The sequence below is a fragment of the Rhinolophus ferrumequinum genome, unplaced genomic scaffold (genome assembly GCF_004115265.2).
Source record: "Rhinolophus ferrumequinum isolate MPI-CBG mRhiFer1 unplaced genomic scaffold, mRhiFer1_v1.p scaffold_87_arrow_ctg1_1, whole genome shotgun sequence".
In the NCBI taxonomy this organism is placed as follows: Eukaryota; Metazoa; Chordata; class Mammalia; order Chiroptera; family Rhinolophidae; genus Rhinolophus; species Rhinolophus ferrumequinum.
Genome location: NW_022680445.1, coordinates 112,501 through 117,640, shown reverse-complemented (window position 1 = coordinate 117,640; position 5,140 = coordinate 112,501). Strand labels below are relative to the sequence as shown.

General features: G+C 49.7%; 1 protein-coding gene across 1 annotated transcript in view; it reads left to right on the top strand.

Moving 5' to 3' along the window:
- The first annotated feature begins 4,789 nt into the window (after window positions 1-4,789).
- FHL2 (four and a half LIM domains 2) overlaps window positions 4,790-5,140 on the top strand; it is an 82,739-nt gene continuing 82,388 nt past the window's right edge. The window contains exon 1 of the mRNA XM_033102366.1: window positions 4,790-4,919. The gene's annotated coding sequence lies outside the window, so the exon portion shown is untranslated. The remainder of the gene's footprint in view (window positions 4,920-5,140) is intronic.

Genomic DNA, 5,140 nt, shown 5'->3' with positions numbered 1-5,140 from the left:
AGTCCTTGGCAAGTCCATGCTTTCTTCCTGCCTAGGTGACAGCTAACAGGACACTGACAGCCCAGTCAATATGGAGCTAGCTCTCTAACTTGGTAACATGGTTCATTTCAACACTCAAACTAGTCCAGCATAAGCCAAGTTCAAAAAAAGAAGAGATGCCTGGAGTCTATCACACCAGAAAATGGTGATGCTATTTTTCAAGTTGAAACTTTCCAGAGCTGTTCACAGATGTATTTACACTATCGGATGTTTATGCAACTGATATTGCTTGGTTATTGTTCTGGGAAGCGCAGAAGGGATGTTTATGTGGAGATTTCAGTACAAGCAAATGGAGGTAGTTAGAACACGAAAGGTAGTCATTTGAAAACAAGGGCATGGAACGGGCTTGTCCTCCCAGCTCCTGTGTAGACACATAGTGAGCAACACACTTCATAAACCAATTCCTCTGTCACACGCTGGTTCTGCGCTGAGGGCTTCCCAGAGCACAACAGGGCTCTCCGTCCTCGCTGTCCTCAACCAACGAGAGTGGATGCTGTTCCTTGCCTGTCCTGTCTGGAATTCTTTATCTCGGGGCTTCTGACCTCAGCACGAAGCACTTCTCGTGCTCTCTGCTTGTCCTTTTCTGGCTCCCTGTCCAGCTTGTCTTCCTCTGCCAGGGAGCAAATCTATGAATCCATAAGGGAAAATCTGTCTGGGATAGAAAAGACTAGCTCCCTCCAGCTCGGGGCAGAAGCATTAGCCCTCTGTGCCTTCCCACTACAGGGAGGGCAGTCGCGGCAGCAGGCAGGCTAGGTGGGCCTTGCTAGCCCTGGTGACAGGTAAGAGACAAACACTCCCTGAGCCAGGCTCAGCAGCAGTGCCCAGTCGTGCACTTGGCCAGCTGGGGGGTGAGGCACCCCATTCCACCTACAAAACTCACCTCTAGCAGGTTCCAGGAACCACAGAACCAGATTCACAGATAGATGAAGGCTGCCCGCCCCAGGCAAGGAGCAATGGTGACAATGACCCCACAGAAAGAAGACTGTGTTGGCCCAGCAGTAAATGGCATCAACGGTGCCCAGGAGAGAAAGATGCACCAGGTTCAAGATGAGAGGCTCGGGCTCATGCGATGTATGACTACAGCACATGATAGACTATCAATCCTTTGAAGTAAGGTTCTAGCTGATTCAGGGCTCAGGTGTCAGGATCCAGCCACCGTGCTTGGCACATGGAAGAAGTTCAATGAATGTCTATTAAAAAAAGAATGAATGAAGAGTACTGATGAATGAACAAGATTTCATGACCCCCTGGACAAAATGCTTGCAAGCACAGACCTGGGAGGTGAGATGCTGGCAATGGTGAAACAGAGCCCAGTTGGGACCCCCACGAAAGAGGCTTGTAATGTCCCTGGCCTTGCCTCTCCCTGCCCTAGAGCTTAACAATGGAAGCCCCACCCCTCCTAGTGGTTTGAGCTTGAAATGTCCCGTTTAGTTCCTTGCTTTAGATAATTACCCTGAAACTTGTGCTTGCTTACTGATCACAACACCCCTTGCTTACTGATCCCAATCTCTATGGCCTGGCATTCTTTCCAGGTCACTGTCATCACTGCTCCTGGGTTGATGACCACGTTGGAGAGCCACATCACCTGAGGGGAGACTCCATGCAGACCCCTGGAACATCACGTGGTCTCTGGGGGAACACCCAGAGTTTTCCTTAAATATCCCAGGCGGGTCTGAGAATGTTAAGGCAGTTTTTGGAGGTGGTAACCCTCTGCCTTCTCAGACCTCTGGAGCTCTGATAATAAATGCTTATTCTATGACCCAACTCCCGAGTCAGTCTATTGGCTGAGCCGGGCCCTCGCCCAGGCTGGTGGCTGGGGATAAACTCTGGAGCTCATGGGCCATCTGGAAGTCTCTGTATTTCCCTATCCTATCCCAACCAGTTTCTGGTTCCTAGCAGGGCCTCAAAACATATTTCCTGAGTAGAATCAAATGTTTGTTCCAGACCTACGTGTCCTTTAGTTTTGTTCTCTGAAGTTTTGAAACCCTGTCAGCCTTTTCCGCTGTGATACGGTGGAGGAGAGTTCTTCTCCCTGGCACACCCAGTCCTGACCACAGCCAAGAATCCTGGGCCACAGTCCCCCAAAGCAGCTGCCACTCCTTTCCACATGTGTCTGCTCTGCCAGTGATGTCAGCAGGAACAGTCTGTCACATGCCACCTACCACCCCCAGACTGTGTGGGTACAGTCTGCCCCTCTGAGATGGTGGGCGGGAGTCAGCGTAGAGGAAGGGATCACACCGGGGTGTTTCTGGGAGCTGTTCCTTGGGTTCCAGGTAGAGCCCCATATGCCCTTAGACCAGCCCTTACAGAGGTTGCCCGTTACATGGGCACCCCATGTCCTTGCCCAGGGCCAGCTTCCTCCAAGAAGAATTCCCTTCAGCCCTTCCCTGCACCTATTTTTCCCTTGTCCAGGATCCCCACACACCCACAGGGGCTGACGTGAGGTTGCAATCGCCTCTTCTGACCAGACATCGGCAGGGTAAGTTGGCTGAAATCTAAGGTAGGTGGGTAGGTAGGCTTGAAGGTGATCATCCAAGAAGGGCTTTAGCTCTGAAAGTTCAAAGAACAGTCTAGAAAGTGGCTGAGCTTCTGCCTCCAGACTCTGCCCTCAGTGGTCTTCTCCTTCTCCTCCTCCTCCTCCTTCTCCTTTTTCTTCTTTCTCACTGTCTCTTCTTTACTAACCCTGACATTGCTACATCATATTGTTGGTATTGGCATGAAAAAACCTGCGGACCGCCACATAGGCTTTTCCAAAGACCAGGAGACCCCAAGAACTTGTGTAATCCTAAAATAAATTTGGGTTCCTTAATGCAGAAACACAAAACGCTCTCTTTTGATTCTCAGAAACTTAGGTTTTAAATGAAATTAATGTTCTTATTATAAAAGAAATACAAGGGGTGGACGAGTGGCTCAGTTGGTTAGAGCGTGAGCTCTGGGCAACAGGGCTGCCAGTTCATTCCCACGTGGGCCAGAGAGCTGCGCCCTCCGCAACTAGAATGAAGTTAGTCAGTGAGCTGCCACTCAGCTCCCGGGTGGCCAGATGGCTCAGTTGGTTGGAGCGCATCCTCTCAACCACAAGGTCGCGGGTTCAACTCCCACAAGGGATGGTGGGCTGCACCCCCCTGCAACTAATAATGGCAACTGGACCTAGGAGCTGAGCTACGCCCTCCACAACTAAGACTGAAAGGACAACAACTTGACTTGGAAAAGTCCCAGAAGTACACGCTGTTCCCCAATAAAGTCCTGTTCCTCTTCCCCAATAAAAAAAATCTAAAAAAATATAAAAAATAAAAGAAATACAAGATCATTGTAAATAATTTAGAGATTACATATAAACCAAAGAAGAAAATAAAATCAACCATAATTCTATCACCAACATAACCATATTTTCACATTTGTGCACAGCTTTCCAGAGTATATTTATGGGGTAACTGTACGGTAACTTATTACCTACATACCATTTCCCCCTTCAAGTGACCTGCTTTTTTATTACCAATATATTACAATATTGTCTCTATGTTATTAAATATTCTTCTAGGACGTTTCTAAAGGTTGCAATGCATCCTTTATGGCTATAATATTCCTCATTTACCCAAGCCCTGTTGTTAGCCAGTTATGTTGTTTCCGACTTTGCCCAAACATTGAAAGAGCTGTAAGCAAACTCCCTGTAGCTATATCTCTGCCCACATCCACGGTCCTTTCCTTGTGATAAATTCTGGGACCTGGAATCGCTGTGTTAATGCAGATAGCTTGAAACTAAGTGAAACTCTGGGCAGGCTGCCCACTGCTCCACTGCAGCGAGCCCCCCAGATTGTAAGTGGCTGGCACTGAGACACAGAATGGAGACGAAATTTGCCCCAGGTCACACAGCACGTCTGTATAAATATACTTATGGTGTGGTATGTCTTTTCAACGCTGCCTCTTGGAAAGAACTCTCTGACCCTCTCCCCCTGGCTTCGGTTGCCAAATGGCCCTCAGGAAATCCTGACCCTGGCCGTCCTCCTCCCACCTACCTCCAGCCACGGACCAGATACCTTTCAGAAATAAGAAATTTAATGAATAAGAAATTTAAGGGTGATCAGGAACTGTTGCTCCCCCAAATGAGTCTTTACTCTCCTCTTCCAACATATGGTTTAAAGGGGCTAGCAAGATTTTTCTGTTTTAATTCTATGGAGACAATGATTTGTGGCTCAGGAAACCCTTGTAACCATTGATGAGTGAGGACGGGAGAAAGAGGACTTTCTGTAAATGCATTCCTCTCCTAACTTCCCACATGCTCAGTGTTCATTAAATCGATCCCTTCGTCTTCCCTAGAATCTTTTTCACCCAAGCAAATGCCTCTGAAGCCAGGGGGAGAGGGTCAGAGAGTTCTTTCCAAGAGGCAGCGTTGAAAAGACATACCACATCATAAGTATATTTAAACAGACGTGCTGTGTGACCTGGGGCAAATTTCGTCTCCATTCTGTGTCTCAGTGCCAGCCACTTACAATCTGGGGTGCTCGCTGCAGTGGAGCGGTGGGCAGCCTGCCCAGAGGCTCTGCCGCCTGTCTGACATCGCCAGATCCCTTCCTCACGCTGTGGCTTGTTCCCCTTTTGCTGCTCTTTGGATGGCTGGGATATGTGCGATGCCTGGGATGTCCTTCAGGCAGCAGGCCAAAAGGGGAGCTGGCAGCCCCTTCTCATCTGGATACCTTACAAGGCAGCCAGGATCGAGAGGCTGAATTCTTATCTCAGGCGCTCTGGACGTGCATTATTTATAGCCCTGCTGGCAAGGGTAGGCAACTGGCCGGCAGCTGCGTACACGGTTGGGGTAATCCAACAGAGTGGTTGGCATCACCGCTGTCCGCTCTGATCAGGCTGGAGGGCAGACGACAGGACAGGTAAGGGCCCAGTGTCCTCCCTTCCCCTCCCTCTCCTTTGCCGTCTGTCCATCCCTGTGCCTGCACCGGCTTAGACACAAGCTGCGCAGGCTTCCGGCCCTGGGAGGGAGCTCTCTAGCACTGTGGTCTCGCAGACCCAAGCAGAGACCCAGGCTGCGCTGGCAGCTGCTCCCACCAGCAGGCTGCGTAGAAAGCGCAGAAGCTGCTCTCGCGTGGTGCCT